Source organism: Equus asinus, chromosome 5 (assembly GCF_041296235.1).
Source record: "Equus asinus isolate D_3611 breed Donkey chromosome 5, EquAss-T2T_v2, whole genome shotgun sequence".
In the NCBI taxonomy this organism is placed as follows: Eukaryota; Metazoa; Chordata; class Mammalia; order Perissodactyla; family Equidae; genus Equus; species Equus asinus.
The window spans coordinates 63,269,503-63,288,567 of NC_091794.1; positions in this window are offsets into that span (position 1 = coordinate 63,269,503).

The window sequence follows — 19,065 nt, forward strand, 5'->3', positions numbered from 1 at the left end:
ACATGGCACCACTTGGCACGCCATGCTGTGGTAGGCGTCCCTCATATAAAGTAGAGGAAGATGGGCACGGATGTTAGCTCAGGGCCACTCTTCCTCAACAAAAAGAGGAGGATTGGCAGCAGTTAGCTCAGGGCTAAACTTCCTTAAAAAAAAAAATTACCTCCATCTGTCTAACTACTGTGTCTTAAAGCATTCTTACTGGGTAAGAGATGAGTGTTACCTGTTGACTTTCAGCTAAATAACATGCAGGGACAAATGAACAAGAAAGCAGTTAGGCAGACAAGCCTCTTTTCTCCTAGCGTGAGAAAAAAACCCAACAACAAACCCAACGGCAAAAATCAGCACACAAAACTTTAAGATTAAGAATGCTACCTGAAAAAATGGATTCTCATTCACTATCCTTATTGACAAAATCTATATTGTGGCTTGAGATATTGATAATGACAGATGGAGCATCCCAATTAACAAGACATTTAAAATGTTGTTTATTTCATTCCAAAATCTCATCCTTTAAAATTTTCATGTGTGTATGTGTTCCTTACTATAAGGTACTAGTACTGTGGTACATGTCTACTTGTTTTTCTTTTTGGTGAGGAAGACTGGCCCTGAGCTAACATCTGTTGCCAAGATCCCTCCTTTTTGTTTGAAGAAGATTGTCGCTAAGCTAACATCTGTGACAATCTTCTTCTATTTTTTGTATGTGGGATGCTGCCATAGCATGGCTTGATGAGCAGTTTGTAGGTCTGTGCCCGGGATCCAAACCTGCAAACCCCAGGCCACTGAAGTGGAACACGTGAACTTAACCACCACGCCACCAGGCTGGCACCCATGTGTACATTTTGAAACTAAATAATTATAATTATAATATAAATAATTATGGTTGTATGCTCAAACTGTTTTACTAACAGGGGTTTAGCAACCACTGCCTTTGGGTCATAAAATTTTAAAACTGGAAGGAATCACACAGACCTAGTTAAATGTCCTCATTTTACATTGCAGCATTATTCGCAGTAGCCAAGATATGGAAACAACCTAAGTGTCTGTCAATAGAAGAATGGATAAGAAAATCTGGTGTACACACACACACACCTAAATATTATGCAGCCTTAAAAAAAGGAAGGAAATCCTACCATTTGCAACAATATGGATGAACATGGAGGACGCTATGCTCAGTGAAATAAGCCAGACACAGAAAGACAAATATGATCTCACTTACATGTGTGATTAAAAAAAAGTGAAACTCCTAGTAACAGAGAGCAGAAAGGTGGTTACCAGACAGGGAGGTGGGGGTGGGAGAAAATGAGAGCTGTTGACCGAAGGGTACAAACTTTCAGTCCTAAGACGAATCAGTTCTAAAGACCTTATGTAGAGCATGGTGACTGTAGTTAATAATACTGTATCGTACACTTGAACTTTGCAGAAAGAGTAGGTCTCAGTGTTCCCACCGCGCACATTCAAGCGGTAACTGCGTGAAGGGATGGGTATATTGATTAGCTTGACTGTAGCAATAATTTCACATGCGTATTATCAAATACAATATCAAAATACAAATACAGGGGTGGATCCAAGATGGCGGCGTGAGCAGACTTCTTTGTCTCTCCCTCTTCGAATCTACAACTAATTGGACATTCATCGCTTGACAAAGGATATCTATATAGCATCTCAGGACGTCAGAGAGACCCGCACTGCTATACATCGGAAGGCGGACGGACTTCCCTCTGGGAGGAGGTGGAGATAGGTGAAAACTCTCCGACCCCGACCCCCGAACAGCCTAGAGCCTGCGGGCGGCTTTCTTCCAGCGGACGCCCCCAGAACATCGCCACACGCCAAGGGCAGGAGAGAGAGCACACCAGAGGAGCGACAGTGGAAACAGGTGAACAGAGCCCTACCTAACCCCCCCGCAATTACACCTGAGCCCAGAGGGAAGCTCCAGAGTTACACACTGGAGGCAGTGGGGAAAACCCCTACCCACCATTAGCGGAGAGGTCCCGCCCAGCATCCACAACGCCTGGGGGCCCCCAGAGAGAATCCCAAGCGGTGCGCCAGCCCGCCAGCTGCCGTGGCCGGCTCCACTGACCGGGCTTTCGCCCAGGAGGGGCTCGGGACTACCCGAGATCTCCTGGGAGAGGTCCGGGGCTGGGTGGAGCTCCAGTGGCCGGCTACGTGGCCCAGGGGAGAAACTCTAGAGTTCCGTCCCGGCAGCAGGCAGAGTCTTTACCGGCCATTATTGGAGAGGTCCTGCCCAGCATCCACAACGCCGGGAGGGTCCCAAAGAGGAGAATCCCAGGCAGGGCAGCAGCCGACCAGCTGCCACTGAACTCAAGGTATCCAGCTATCCCCTAGAAGGGGCAATGGGCTCCCCCAGATCCTAGGGGAGAGGGCTGGGGCTGGGTGGAGTTCCAGTGACCTGGCTCTGTGGCCCAGGGGGAAACTCTACAGTCTCACAGAAGCCTCAGCGATAACCTCTGCACAGCACTAGTAGAGAGCACCCATCCAGCAACCACAAGGCTGGAAGACCCTGGGACAAAAGTAGCATAGCTAGGCGAGCTAAGCACAGACTGTAGAAAATGCCCATAGCTCTGCTGTGACCCATAGTGGACAAGCGAGATTTTGTGGGCGCCGACAGTGACAGAGCTGCAAATATAAGTGATCCTGCCCCTGGCTGCTGGGAAAGCCCATAACACCGCTGCAGACCCTAAGGAGGGAGCACGTCTAGGTGGTCTGCAACAGTAGGCACCAGCAGTCTGAAGCCCCCCTGTGATGGCCTCTACAGCTGAAGAGGGAACCCACAGGATCACTGTGACTGCGAGGAGGGGCCCAGGCCAAGTTAGCAACAGCTGATAGGGTTCCTGGTTGGAGCAGTATAAACAGCTGTCCCCCCACCACACCAGTAGAAACAAGTGGAAGCAGTAACTAAACTCTATCTCTATGTGGAGGCACAGATCTACACCATCAAGCAGTATGAAAAAATATATTAAATCTCCAGAACAGAAGGAAAATGACAAACACACAGAAAACAATCCTAAAGACAATGAAATACACAACCTAAATGATGATGACTTCAAAACAGCCATCATTAAAATACTCAATGAGTTAAAAGAGAATTCAGATACACAACTCAACGAGTTCAGGAGCTATGTCAAAAAACAGTTTGATACTATAAAGAAGAACCAAACAGAAATACTGGAAATGAAGAACACAATAGAGGAGATTAAGAAAAATCTAGACGCACTGAACAGTAGGGCTGATAATATGGAGGAAAGAATTAGCAATTTGGAAGATAGGAATATAGAAATGCTGCAGGCAGAGGAGGAGAGAGAGCTAAGACTAAAAAGAAATGAAGAAACTCTCCAAGAATTATCTGACGCAATTAGGAGATGCAACCTAAGGATTATAGGTATACCAGAGGGAGAAGAGAGGGAGAAGGGGGCAGAAAGCCTATTCAAAGAAATAATGGCTGAGAACTTCCCAAACCTGGGGAGAGAGATGGAACTTCATGTGACAGAAGCCAATAGATCTCCAAACTTTATCAATGCAAGTAGACCAACCCCAAGACATATAGTAGTGAAGCTAGCAAAAGTCAACGACAAGGAGAGAATACTAAGGGCAGCCAGGCAGAAGAAATTAACCTACAAAGGAACCCCCATCAGGCTTTCAGCAGATTTCTCAGCAGAAACTTTACAGGCTAGAAGAGAGTGGAATGATATATTCAAAAATCTGAAGAACAAAAACCTGCAGCCGAGAATTCTCTACCCAGTGAAAATATCCTTCAAATATGAGAGAGAAATAAAAACTTTCCCAGATAAACAAAAATTAAGGGAGTTCATTGCCACCAAACCTCCTCTTCAAGAAATGCTCAGGAAAACCCTCATTCCTGAAAAATCGAAAAAAGGAAAGGGATTACAAAACCAAGAGCAAAGGAGATAAGTAGAAGGACAACAACAGAGAGTAACAGCTCTCCATCAGAACAGACTAAACCATGGGATGAGAAACAAAGGAAATTGAAGAGAACTGGAAACCAAGACATAAAATGGCAGTGGTAGGCCCCCACATTTCAATAATCACTCTAAATGTAAATGGATTGAACTCTCCAATCAAAAGACACAGAGTGGCAGGATGGATCAAAGAACAAGACCCAACAATATGCTGCCTCCAGGAAACACACCTCAGCCCCAAAGACAAACACAGACTCAGAGTGAAGGGATGGAAGACAATACTCCAAGCTAATAATGAGCAAAAGAAAGCAGGTGTTGCTATACTAATATCAGACAAAGTAGACTTCAAAGCAAAACAGGTAAAGAAAGACAAAGAGGGACAGTATATAATGATAAAAGGGACTCTCCACCAAGAAGACATAACGCTTGTAAATATATACGCATCCAACACAGGAGCACCAAAATTTGTAAAGAAACTCTTAACAGAACTAAAAGAAGACATCAACAATACTATAATAGTAGGGGACCTCAACACACCATTAACACCAATGGACAGAACATCCAGACAGAGAATCAACAAGGAAATTATAGAATTAAATGAAAAATTAGACCAGATGGACTTAATAGATACATATATAGAACACCTCATCCAAAAACAGCAGGCTACACATTCTTCCTAAGTGCGCATGGAACATTCTCAAGGATTGACCATATTTTGGGAAACAAAGCAAGCATCAATAAATACAAGAGAGTTGAAATAATATCAAGCATCTTTTTGATCACAATGCTATGAAACTAGAAATCAACTACAAGAATAAAGCAGAGAAAGGTGCAAAAATGTGGAGACTAAACAACACACTACTGAACAAACAATGGATTATTGAAGAAATTAAAGAAGAAATCAAATATTATCTGGAGAGAAATGAAAATGAGAACACATCATACCAAATCATTTGGGATGCAGCAAAAGCAGTCCTAAGAGGGAAATTCATCGCAATACAGGCTCACCTCACTAAACAAGAAAAAGCTCACATAAGCAACCTCAAACGACACCTAACAGAATTAGAAAAAGAAGAACAAACAAAGCCCAGAGTCAGTAGAAGGAGGGAAATAATAAAAATAAGAGCAGAAATAAACGATATTGAAACTAAAAAGACAGTAGAAAGGATCAATGAAACAAAGAGTTGGTTCTTCGAAAAAATTAACAAAATCAACAAATCCTTGGCCAGGCTCACCAAGAAAAGAAGAGAGAAATCTCAAATAAATAAAATTAGGAATGAGAGAGGAGAAATCACAACAGATACCAAAGAAATACAAGGGATCATAAGAGAATACTATGAAAAACTATATGCCAACAAATTGAACAACCTGGAAGAAATGGACAACTTCCTAGACTCCTACAACCTCCTCAAACTGAATCAGGAAGAAATGGAGAATCTGAACAGGCCAATCACAAGTAAGGAAATAGAAACAGTAATCAAAAACCTCCCCAACCAGATGGCTTCTCTGGAGCATTCTACCAAACATTCAAAGAAGACTTAATACCTATCCTTCTCAAACTGTTCCAGAAAATTGAGAAAGATGGAGTACTCCCCAACACATTCTATGAAGCCAACATCACTCTGATCCCCAAACCTGACAAGGACAACACAAAGAAGGAGAACTACAGGCCGATATCACTGATGAACATAGATGCAAAAATCCTCAACAAAATTCTGGCAAACCGAATACAGCAATACATCAAAAAGATTATACACCATGATCAAGTGGGATTTATACCAGAGACACAGGGATGGTTCAACATCCGCAAGTCAATCAACGTGATACACTACATCAACAAAATGAAAAACAAAAACCACATGATCATCTCAATAGATGCAGAGAAAGCATTCAACAAGATCCAACACCCATTTATGATAAAAACCCTCAATAAAATGGGTATAGAAGGAAAGTACCTCAACATAATAAAGGCCATATATGACAAACCCACAGCCAACATCATACTCAACAGACAAAAACTGAAAGCCATCCCTCTGAGGACAGGAACAAGACAAGGGTGCCCACTTTCGCCACTCCTATTCAACGTAGTACTGGAGGCATTGGCCAGAGCAATTAGGCAGGAAAAAGAAATAAAAGGAATCCAAATAGGCAATGAAGAAGTAAAACTCTCGCTGTTTGCAGATGACATGATCTTATATATAGAAAACCCCAAAGAATCCATAGGAAAACTATTAGAAACAATCAACAGCTACAGCAAAGTTGCAGGGTATAAAATCAACATACATAAATCAGTAGCATTTCTATACACTAACAATGAACCAACAGAAAAAGAACTCAAGAACTCAATCCCATTCACAATCGCAACAAAAAGAATAAAATACCTTGGGATAAATTTAACCAAGGAAGTGAATGATTTATACAATGAAAACTACAAGACTTTCTTGAAAGAAATTGACGACGACATAAAGAGATGGAAAGACATTCCATGCACATGGATTGGAAGAATAAACATAGTTAAAATGTCCATACTACCTAAAGCAATCTACAGATTCAATGCTATCCCAATCAGAACCCCAAGGACATTCTTTGCAGAAATTGAACAAAGAATCCTAAAATTCATATGGGGCAGCAAAAGACCTCGAATTGCTAAAGCAATCCTGAGTAAGAAAAACAAAGCCAGAGGCATCACAATCCCTGATTTCAAAACATACTAGAAAGCTACAGTGATCAAAACAGCATGGTACTGGTACAAAAACAGGTCCACAGATCAATGGAACAGAATTGAAAGCCCAGAGATAAAACCACACATCTATGGACAGCTAATCTTCGACAAAGGAGCTGAGGGCCTACAATGGAGAAAAGAAAGTCAGTTCAACAAACGGTGCTGGGAAAACTGGACAGCCACATGTAAAAGAATGAAAATCGACCATTGTTTTTCACCGTTCACAAAAATAAACTCAAAATGGATCAAAGACTTAAAGATTAGGCCTGAAACAATAAGTCTTCCAGAAGAGAATATAGGCAGTACCCTCTTTGACATCAGTTTCAAAAGAATCTTTTCGGACACTGTAACTCCTCAGATGAGGGAAACAATAGAAAGAATAAACAAATGGGACTTCATCAGACTAAAGAGTTTCTTCAAAGCAAGGGAAAACAGGATTGAAACAAAAAAACAGCCCACTAATTGGGAAAAAATATTTACAAGCTACTTATCTGACAAAGGATTAATATCCATAATATACAAAGAACTCACACAGCTTAACAACAAAAAAACAAACAACGCGATCAAAAAATGGGCAGAGGACATGAACAGACATTTCTCCAAAGAAGATATAAGTATGGCCAATAGACACATGAAAAGATGTTCATCATCGCTAATCATCAGGGAAATGCAAATCAAAACTATACTAAGATATCACCTTACACCCGTAAGATTGGCAAAAATATCCAAAACCAAAAGTGACAAATGTTGGAGAGGTTGTGGAGAAAAAGGAACCCTCATACACTGTTGGTGGGAATGCAAACTAGTGCAGCCACTAGGGAAAACAGTATGGAGATTTCTCAAAAAGTTAAAAATAGAAATACCCTATGACCCAGCTATCCCACTACTGGGTATCTATCCTAAGAACCTGAAATCAGCAATCCCAAGAGTCCCTTGCACCCCTATGTTCATCGCAGCATTATTTACAATAGCCAAGACATGGAACCAACCTAAATGCCCAGAAACTGATGACTGGATAAAGAAGATATGGTATATATACACAATGGAATACTACTCAGCCATAGAAAAGGACCAAATTGTTCCATTAGCATCAACATGGATGGACCTTGAGGGTATTATGTTAAGCGAAATAAGCCAGACAGAGAAAGACGAACTCTATATGACCCCACTTATAGGTGGAAGTTAACATATAGACATGGAGAACTGATCGGTGGTTACCAGGGAAAAGGGGGGGTGGGGGGAGGGCACATAGGGTGAAGTGGTGTACCCACAACATGACTAACAATAATGTACAACTGAAATCTCACAAGGTTGTAATCTATCATAATCTTAATAAAAAAATACAAATACATATATCAAATCACACACTGTATAGCTTAAATATACACAATTTTCATTTGTCAATCATTCCACATTTAAGCTGGGGAAGACAATAAGGAAATTGAAGGTCAGGGAGGTGAAGCTGACCCGTCCGAGGTGACAGAGCAGTTAGCAGTGGGGCGGGGCTGGCCTGGGTCCCGCCTGGGCCCGGCAGCCGTGTGCGACAGGATTTGGGAGGCGTGGGAGCCACAGCTCTTTTGGGAGGAGGAATGAATGAGTTCCCTTTCTCCTTGTCTCCGTTTCCCCTGTGTCTTCTTGCCCTGACGTCTTCCTTTTCATATTCTTCTTTCCACCACAGCTGCCTCATTTGGAGAGAAGCGAGGGAGATTTACGCCCAGTTCCTCCTCTGGTGGGCGACTTCACCTTAGAGTGTACGTGCGACATTGCTGGGTGGACGTTGACTGGGAATACAGCTGCTCAGAACTGTGCTGTCAGTGTATTATTAGATGTTATTTTACTCCTTTCCAAACTGGTAGGCTGGCATTGGAGAGAACTTAAATTAGCTGGAGCATCAGTCGTGATAATTCCTTATGTTTTCACAACGCTTCCCCAGTTTTAAAGTATTTTTGTCTACGTAGTATCAGTTGATTAGTGCTTAAACCACTACATTTGGGGATAGTTTATATAACCAGAATAGAGTGAATAAAATCATTAATTCCGTCTCCGAGAAATCAAGACCCAGGGACGTTGAATGATGAAATGTGGCAGAGCTGAGTCCCTAGAGGGCTTCAGAGTTTCTCCCCATTCCACCACAACGCTTGTATGATTCCGCAGTCTTATTCAGTCCTCACACAGAACCTTGCAGAAAGGGTGAAAGATTGACTCCAGGTTAATGATTTTATATCCCTTCTATCTCTAATTTCGGTTTGAATTTAATGGTATTCTTACACTATAGGCCTCCTTTGTATAATTTAATGAGCTGATTCTAAAATGCATATGGAATATCAGAGGATATAGAATGGCCAAAACAGTTGTAAAAAAGGAGAACAAAGTTGTAAAATTTCTATTCCTAATTTTACAATGTACAACAAAGCTTCATTAGTCAAGAGAGTGTGGCATTGGCATAAGGGTAGACATATAGATCAATGCAATACAATAGAGAGTCCAGAAGTAGACCCATTCTGGAGGTTCTAGCCAGGGAATTAGGCATAAAAAAGAAATCAAAGGCTTTCAGATTAGGCAGGAAGAAGTAGAGCTATCTCTATTTGCAGATGACATGATCTTGTGTACAGAAAATTCTAAGGAATTCAGTAAAACACTATTATAACCGGCAAATGAGTTCAGCAAATTTGCAGGATACAAGAGCAATATATAAAAATCAATTATATTTCTATACACTAGAAATGAACAATCTGAAAATGAAATTAAGAAAACAATTCTATTTACAATATCATCAAAAAGAATACAATTCTTAGAAATACATTAACAAAAGTACAAGATCTAGGGCCAGCCCTGGTGGCCTAGTGGTTAAGTTTGTCACACTCCACTTTGGTGGCCCAGGTTTGGTTCCCAGGCACGGACCTACAGCACTCATCAGTGGCCATGCTGTGGCAGTGGCTCATATACAAAATAGAGGAAGATTGACAACAGATGTTAACTCAGGGAGAATCTTCCTCAGAAAAAAAAAAAGTACAAGATTTGTATACTGAAAAGTCTAAAACTGTTGAAAAAAATTAAATACAATCTAAATAAATAGAAAGACATCCCATATTCACGGATCAGAAGACTTAATATTGTTAAGATGGCAATACTCCCCAAACTGATCTACAGATTCAATGCAACCACTATAAAAACAGTCCTAGCTGGCTATTGTTTTGTTTTACAGAAATTGACAAGTTGATACTAAAACTCATATAGAAACTCAAGGGATCCAGAATAGCTAAAACAATCTTGAAAAAGAGCGAAACTGGAAGACTTGCACTTCCTGATTTCAAAATTTACTACAAAGACAATGTAGTATTGCCATAAGGATAGAAATATATATCAGTGGAATAGAATTTAGAGTCCAAAAATAAACCCTTACATTTATGATCAATTGATTTTTGACAAGAGTGCCAAGACAATTCAGTGGGGGAAAAGTAGTCTTTCCAATGAATGGTGCTAGATCAACCACATAAACACATGCAAAAAAAATAATCTGGACTCCTTCCTTATATCACACACAAAAATTGACTCAAAATAGATCAAACCACCTAAATGCGAGAAGTAAAATTATAAAACTCATAGAAGAAAACAGGAGTAAATCTTAGTGACTTTGGGTTAGGTAATGGGTTCTTAGATTTGACACGAAAAGTATATGAAAAAAAAAAGTTGATAGATTGGACTTCATCAAAATTAAAAACTTTTGTGCTACAAATAATATGATAAAAACCTCCAGAATGGGAGAAAATATTTGCAGATCATATACCTGATAAGGGATTTATATCCAGAATATATAAAGAACTTTTACAACTCAATAATAAAAAGAGAAACCAATTAAAAAGGGGCAGAAGATCTGAACAGACATTTCTCCAAAGAAGATATGTGAAGTCTAATCAGCACATGGAAAGGTGCTCAGTAGTATTAGTCATCAGGAGATACAGAGCAAAGAAGCATGATGGCACATGCACTGGGATGGCCGCTATAACAAAAAGACAGGACAGTAACAAGCATTGGCAAGGATGTGGAGAAATTGGAACTCTCATACATTACTGGTGAGAATGGAAAATGTATGTCCATAAAAGCTCATATAAGAATGTTCATAGCAGCCTTAGTCATAGTAGCCAAAAAGCGGAAGTCCACACGTCCATCAACTGATGAATGGATAGAGAACATGTTGTGCACTCACACAATGGACCATTATTTGGCGATTAAAAGGAATGAAGTACTGATACATGCTACAACATGGATGAAACTTGAAAACATTTTACAAACTAAAAGGAGCTAATCACAATGTACTACTTATTGCATGATTCCATTTGTATGAAATGTTCCAAATAGGCAAATCTACAGAGATGGAAACAGGTAAGTGATGCCCTAGTGCTGGGGGCGTGGGGCAGTAAGGGGAAATACAGAGGGAATGTTAGTGGATATGGGGTTTCCTTTTGGAGTGTTTAAATGTTCTAAAATCAGATTGTGGTAATGGTTGCACAACTCTGTGAATATACTAAAATCCATTGAATTGTATACTTTAAATGGTTGAATTGTATGGTATGTGAGTTATATCTCAATAAAGCTATTTAAAATGGCTTCATTGAATAAATAAAAATGCAAGTCAGAGACCTGGAAACATTATGCGCAAAATATAATCTGATGAAAGGACTTATATCCCCAATATATAAAGAACTCTTTTAACTAAATATTGAGAACAAAAACAACCCAATTTAAAAAATAGGAAGAAGATTTGAACAGACATTTCACCAAAGAAGATATATGAATGTCAAATAGACACATGACCAGTTGTTCAATCAACACCACTAGTCATCAGGGAAATATGAGCTATTAGCGCACACCCATTAGAATGGCTAAAACTAAAAGAAAATAACCTGAAAATATACAGTGTCCATGAGGATAGGAACAACAGGATCTTGCATGCATTTCTGCTGCGAGGGCAAAAAGGCTCAGCCAGTTTGCATAGTAGTTGGCAGTTTCTAAAAAAGTTAACTATGCACTTACCACACAACGCGGAAGTCCTACTGACGGGTATTCACTCAAGAAAAACAAAACATATGTTTTTACAAAAACTTGTACATGAATGTCCCTAGAAATTTTATTCATAATAGCCCAAACTGGAAGGAACTCAGGTGTCCATCAACAGGTGGACAGACAAACAAATTGTTCTATATCCATCCAGTGGAAGACTGCTGGGCAATAACAAGGAATTAACTACCAGTGTACACAACGATGTGGATGGATCTCAGTGACAGAAGTGAAAGAAGACAGATAAAAAGACTACATACTGTGTGATTCCATTTACAGGAAAACCTAGAAAAGGCAAACTGGAACGAAGCAGCCAGATCAGAGGATGTGAAGGGCTGGGGGCAGAGGAAAGGACTGACTGTAATGGGCCGTGGAGGACCTTTTTGGGGTGATACCAATTTTGTGTCTTGATTGGGTTGGTGGTTACATAATGGTATAAATTTGTCACGAGTCATTCATTTGTACAATGACAAGGAATAAACTTTACTGAATCTCAATTATACCTCAATTAAAAGTGATTAAAATTTTAGAAAAAATCAAAGAAAGGTGGGGTTTATGGAGGTAGGGAATTGCTATAGACTGAATGTTTATTTTCCCCCTAAAATTCTTATGTTGAAACCTAATCCCCAGTGTGATGGCATTAGGAGGTGGGCCTTTGGAAGGTGCTTATTGCCCTTATGAAAGAGAACCTAGGGGGCTACCTCACCCCCTCTGCCACATAAGGACATGGAGAAAAGAACCAGGAAGCGAACTCTCACCAGACACCGAACCTGCCAGCACCTTAGTCTTGGACTTGCCTGTCTCGAGAACCGTGAGAAATAAAGTTCTGTCATTATGACTACTCAGTCCACAGCATTCTGTTATAGCAGCCCAAATGAACTGAAACAGGGATTAACAAGGGGTTACTGCCGGGGACACATTGAAATCCACCAGCGTGAGCCAGTCCTAACATGAGGCACACAAGGCCTAGAAATCAAGATCCCTAACTCCTGGAACGGGGACCCAGCCACTATTTCACATTCTCACTCTCATTCTCTTCTGAGTTTGTATAATATTATTGTACATGAATCCAAGCATTGTGAAAAAGCGTGAAATATTAGGAAGTTTCAAAATCAAACATGTCGGGGTTATGACATGATTCCTGGCCAGTAATCTCAGAGGAGGGGCAGGCTCCAGGATTAGTTTGGGTTAAGAGAACCCTGAGACAAGGATCTGAGGACAAGAAGTTTATCTGGGAGGGCTGGAGAAGAGTACTAACATGGCAGGCCTGAGACCGCTGTCCTGAGGCCTGCTTGCGAGGTTGGCCCTTGGTGGGCATCTGAGAACCTGGATTTTGAGAAGGTTCCCAAAACACTTCTAAGAGTGGCTCGCTGTGCCTAAACCGTGTGTGAACACTGGGTTTGTGCTAAATGCCCGCTTTCATTTTGGGAGTCTGGGATACGGGCACACGCCAGGCGGAGGGTCTCTATTGAGCAACTCTCGTTAAAGGCTTGAGGCCCTGAGCCGCTAACGAGCTTCCTCGGTAGACGGCGTTTCACACGCGCTGTCACAGCTTGGTGCAGGGGGAGTTAAGTGCATCCTGTGTGAGTCCACTGGGAGAGGACTGCTGGAAGCTCGCGCCCGGGCCCTGCAGCCTTCACCCCGCGCACCTTTCCCTTTGCTGATTCTGCTGTGTGTCCGTTCTCTGTAATATAGCGTAGTCATGAGCGCAACTTGTGCTGAGGCCAGTGAGTCCTCCTGGACAATCATGGAACCTGGGGGTGGCCTTGGAGACGCCCAACGCAGGAGGTGGTCCCAGGAAACACTAAGAAGGGAAGGGATGATGGCCCTAAAAAGGTATGTTGTCAAATAAGCTACCAGAGTAGGCAATTGGGGCAAAATTCATCAGGGAATTTGGATTATGAGAGCTGAACATGCACTTCAGAGTTATCCACTCAAGTGGCAAGGGGGATGTGACATTTATGCACCAACTCCCAAGTTGGTATTAATTGTCTGGGACTTCCAGCGTACCCTGTGCACAGGCCAAGCGGACTCCGGGGGCCACAGCCAGCCCTGAAATGAGAGCTGCAGCTGGAAGTTGGACTTGTACGTGTGGAAATGCTATATGCCTGCAGAGGACATGGTGGGACACTTCTGCCACAGCCCCGAAAAGGCATGAAAGCAAACACGAACATGGGACTACTGCCCAGGCCTCGCCCTTGCTGCCCACTGCCTTCCCTAGGAACACAGGGGATAACTCAGTGTGCCTTATTCCCACCAGGGAGCCCTTGCCTCCCTCACTTGCACCAGTCAGAGGCTGCAGCCTGGCCCCGTGCAGTGGGAGCAGCAGGGGGTTTGCCTTAGCTATGCAAGATGGAGATAAGGTCTTTCTCCTCCCTCTCTGCGCACAAGTCCTGGTCACAGGAAGCCCTGCCTTGGTTTAGTTTCTTTGCTTTTACCTCTTTACTAGCTCAGTCTAATTAGTAGGGTCAGTGGGAGGCTTGCTTCCTCTCCCATGGAAGGGGCACCTAGTCTGAGCCTCTGTCTCCTTTCAGGACACATGGCTCCTCTATCAGGCTCCGCACTGCGGGATGCTCTCTCTATCCGGGCAGCGTGTAGGTCCACTGGGCTGATCCTCACTGCCTGCTCCTGGTAGAGCTCCCACACTCTCCAGAACTCTCCAGCCACTTACACTTCCTCCTTCTACCCTTCCTGTTTACACAGCCAGAAATCCGCGCAGCAAGATTGAGAGTACCTGCCTCATGGGGACGCCCTGAGGATTGCGTCAGATAATACCAGTAACGTGCTCAAAATGGTGCCTGGCACACAGTAAGCGCTAGAGAGTGTTAACTGTTATTATCATGTGTGTATAAGTAGTTGGCGGATATTTATTTATTAGAAAAAATGAAATGTCCAGATTGCCTCAACCTGCGCATTGCAATGCATCAGCAGACTAGAATGGCAATAGATTCTTCAGGAACTCTTAGCTGATTTTCAGTTTCAGCTTTTGAAAAACTTTCAGAAGTTCTAAGTAAAATATTATTCCTCTCAAACAGGTGCGAGTGATTTACCTGTTCTACTTCTAAATTCAAGGTAGCTAGGCAGAATTAGTGAAATCCTTGCTCAAGAATGGAAGGTAATAAAGTGGCAACTCTGGGGGCCCGCCCCATGGCTGAGTGGTTAAGTTTGTGCGCTCCACTGTGGCGGCCCAGGGTTTCGCCGGTTCAAATCCTGGGTGCAGACATGGCACCACTCATCAGGCCATGCTGAGGTGGCATTCCACATGCCACAACTAGAAGGACCCACAACTAAAAATAGACAACTATGTACCAGGGGGCTTTGGGAGAAAAAGGAGAAATAAAATCTTTAAAAAAAAAAATGTGGTAACTCTTCTAAGCTCATTGTCATCCTCTATCTGTACAGTTTAATCTTCCCTTTGAAAAATAGCCCAATCTTTACAGAACAGATCTGAAAACCCCTCCCTCTATGACTTGCTGCTGGGGAGAAGAGAGAGGCCACGGCTAATCGGAATGCTCAAATTAGAAATACAAAGAAGCCACAGGGCCTCTCACACACAGTGAGACAAGTCCCATGGTGACACGTGATCAGCAACAAACGTCTAGCAAGCAAAGTGGAAGGAAGAGGACACTCCTGGAAGTCCTTTGTGAAGACTGCCCTTCAGGTGACCTTGAAACAAGAGCATAAGCAAGAACTCAGGACTGTCTGGCAACTGGGACAAAGGCCGTAAGACCCAACGTGACAGAGCTAGCAGGTGACAATGTGTGGCAGAACTTCCACAGTACAGAGATAAACTCAGAATGGAGATGATTTCCCGGGCACACCTGCCTAAGGGATATCATAAGGAGAGATTAACCACTGATATCAGAAATCAATGTGCAACATTTCTTGTCAGTTTTGTTTTGTTTTTGAGGACGATTAGCCCTGAGCTAACATCTGCTGTCAATCGTCCTCTTTTTGCTGAGGAAGACTGGCCCTGAGCTAACATCCGTGCCCATCTTCCTCCACTTTATATGTGGGATGCCTACCACAGCATGGCTTGCCAAGCGGTGCCATGTCTGCACCCAGGATCCAGGCTGGTGAACCCCTGGCCACCGAAGCGGAACGTGCGAACTTAACCGCTGTGCCCCCATGCTGTGATTCTTAAAGAGAGCTATTGTCCTAAAGTCTGTGAACTGAGAGGGCTGCACTAGACTCTCTCTCTCTCTTAAAGCGGTACTAGAGTGACATCCACTGGCCAAACAGCTGTAGTGGCCATGTGAGAAAGCTGACCTCTGGTGAATGACTGAGAGGGACACGGGGTACACACGACACATCTACCCAAAGACCAATCATTTCCACCTTTAAAACTTACAGCCATTCTTGCATACATTTTTTCATGTTATTTTTATCAATCTACGCCACATATGCTGAGCCAGATTGGCAAAAATTAAAAAGCTGCCAATACACTCTTTCAGTGAGGCTGTGGGAAAACAGGTATTTTCATGACGCAAAATGTTACAATCCCTCTGAAAGGAGGTTTGGCAATACCTAAAAAATCGCATATGCATTGATTCTTTGGCCCAGCAATTGCACTGTAGCCTGAAGACAAACTCCCAACACATAAAAATGCTTTTGCACAAGATTATGTATTGCAATGTGATTTACAATTGCAAAAACTGAAAACTTAATAAATGCCCAAATGTAGGAGAGTAGTTGAATAAACTGTGGTACCAACACACAATACAGTACTATGCAGGTATAAAACAAGAACAAGTAAGATCTACGTGAGCGGAGGGGGGTGCTTTCAGGATATATCATTAGGCGGAGAGAAACAACTTTGAACAACTGGCATCTATATTGATGCTGTTTTTTGACCTAACCCAGGAGGAAATTTAAGTTTTTAGTGCTAGGAATTTGTGGTGAGTCAGGAACGGTAGCTATGGACGAGGAGGGCATTTCAAGCCAGGCTCCTTCCCTGGGCCAGTCCTCCTGACATACTCATAAAGCAATCTATTTGGGGCAGGTCACTTTTCTAGATAGACAGATGGGTTTAGGTGTCTGAACTGAATCACGCAGAGACTCTGCCATGTTGCAGTACTCACAGACAAATCACGCGTGAATAGACGACAGCAGGTGGACCAGAGCCTAGTAAGTTTGTCCACTCCAAGGTTTTACCCTGATCTGTCTGACACGAGTGTGTGTTGATTTAGATTGCAGGCTCAGCGTAGGGAAGGCCGTACTCCTTCCCGAATTGTGGGCCCCGCCCGCCCCTGTGGACGTGTGCTCATGTCTCCCTTCCTCCTGCTGTTCTTCCAACAGGCTGGTTATTTTAATTTAATTTTTTCTCATCTTTCCTTCGCTCACTTTGAATTTCAGAGGTAACTTTGTTGTATAGTTTTTTTTTATAGTACTAACTTTATAGATTTGTTTATTCTATTAAGCCGTGGGCTGCTTAATATTTTTCTTAAAAAAAAAAAAGAAAAAGCCGCCTGTGCTGCAGGAACGGGGCGCTGCAGGGCCATGCTGCAGGCAGGGGTGGGAGCCCTGGAGCGAGCCCGGGAGAGCTGGAGGCTGTCTCTCCTGCGCCATCTACTGGCAAAGCTGAACATTGCGCCCGTTAGCAAAGGAAATCGATTCAAGTTTTCATAGACCAGGTGAGAAGGACGAACTTGGAGCTGAGACAGTAAATGCATGACCTGCATAAGAAGTGTCTGTGTGTACTTCCTATGGCTGTTCCCCCAACTGCTTAACTTTTTCTTGGAATATTTTCTCATCTTTGTCTTTCTCTTCCTCAATATGTAATTCATAAGTATGTGCACAGTTTTTTCATTGCTTAACATGTACATATAAATCTATTTTTTCTTTCGCCAAGCTGGAGTGTTCCTTTAAACTTTTCCAGTTAGAAAATATAATAGTATCTGTTTTTCCTGACCCCCTTCACGTGACATGAGAGAGAAAAAATATAATTTTATTTTTGAATTTAGTCTAACATAGACTCCCATATCCGTGGTAGATAAATAGACAGATATATAGGTAGAGGTAGGCATATGGATGAATGCATAGCTGGACACATACAGAAAGAGAAAAATAGAAATAGACTGAAAGATGAATGCTTACGTAGATAAAAATATTCATAGAGAGACATATCTTTATTAAAAATTAAAGACTGTAGGCCATAAATTTAACTATTGGTGTTAGCAATTTGGGGCAATCAGGGGTGGCATTCCATCCCGGGCACAGTACCTATCTTTGCTCCCAGCCTTCCTCCTCTCCATCCTGACGTCCTCGCCAGTTTAGTGTCTTTGGGGGCAGTATCTTCCCCTTACTTAGTGTCTTCTCCTTATTCAACTGGTTTTCAAAACAGACACGGAGAATGTGCCAGTCAGGGGGTCATCCTTCCTCGTACACCTCACAGCCGTGCACAGACAGCTCCCACAGTCACCCTGGGATCCAAGAGCTGAGAGCTCTCCCTTCCCATTTTATACTCTTCCCAGCGGGGATCTCACGTGCTTCTGTGGGACACGCTCATGTTTACTTTCTAATGCTGTTTTCCCAAGGGGCTGATTATACCATTGGTAATTTTTTCCTATCTTTTCCTCCTTATTTTGTAATTCTGTATTGCTTCTCTCTTTATTATTGTTTTGCCATATTGCCTCATACATTTCTAATATTTCTATAGAATTTTGCACTTTCAGTGAATGTTTTATTCAGTGGACTAGTCATACATATTAATAATGTCACACTTTCACAATCTCTTTTCTCCTTGTAACCAGTTGTTTAAAATAGGGTGTCCCGTAATTGCCTGTCTGCTCTTTGTTCTCTCGCTAAGTTGTACTGTAACCCAGTGAGTTATTTATTCTGCTCCTTCAGGACTCAAGCTTGCCATAAACAGATGAGGAAAACAACAGAATTATTCCGTTGGAAGTGAATAAAACAAATCTAAATGGCTCTTAGTTGTTTTGCTAGACAACAGAAAGCACTATTAAGTATTGAGCAGGCAAACAGTCTTTCAGATCTTCAAAAAGAGTCTGGCCTCAGAGGGTGGGACCTGTAGAGGCTGCTCTGTGGCTGTAGTCACTTTAGATGCGGCACTTTGCATCCAAAAAGCATTAAGACTAGTATTTACTGCTCACTGTAATTCATATATTTAACAAGTTGTTTTATTGAGGTCATAATAGTTTATAACATGGTGAAATCCCAGTTGTGCATTATTGTCAGTCACCATACGTATGTGCCCCTTCACCCCTTATGCCCACTCCCAACCCTCTGCACCACTGGTAACCACTGAACTGCTCTCTTTGTCCGTGTGTTTGTTTATCTTCCACATATGTGTGAAATCATACAGTGTTAGTCTTTCTCTGTCTGGCTTAT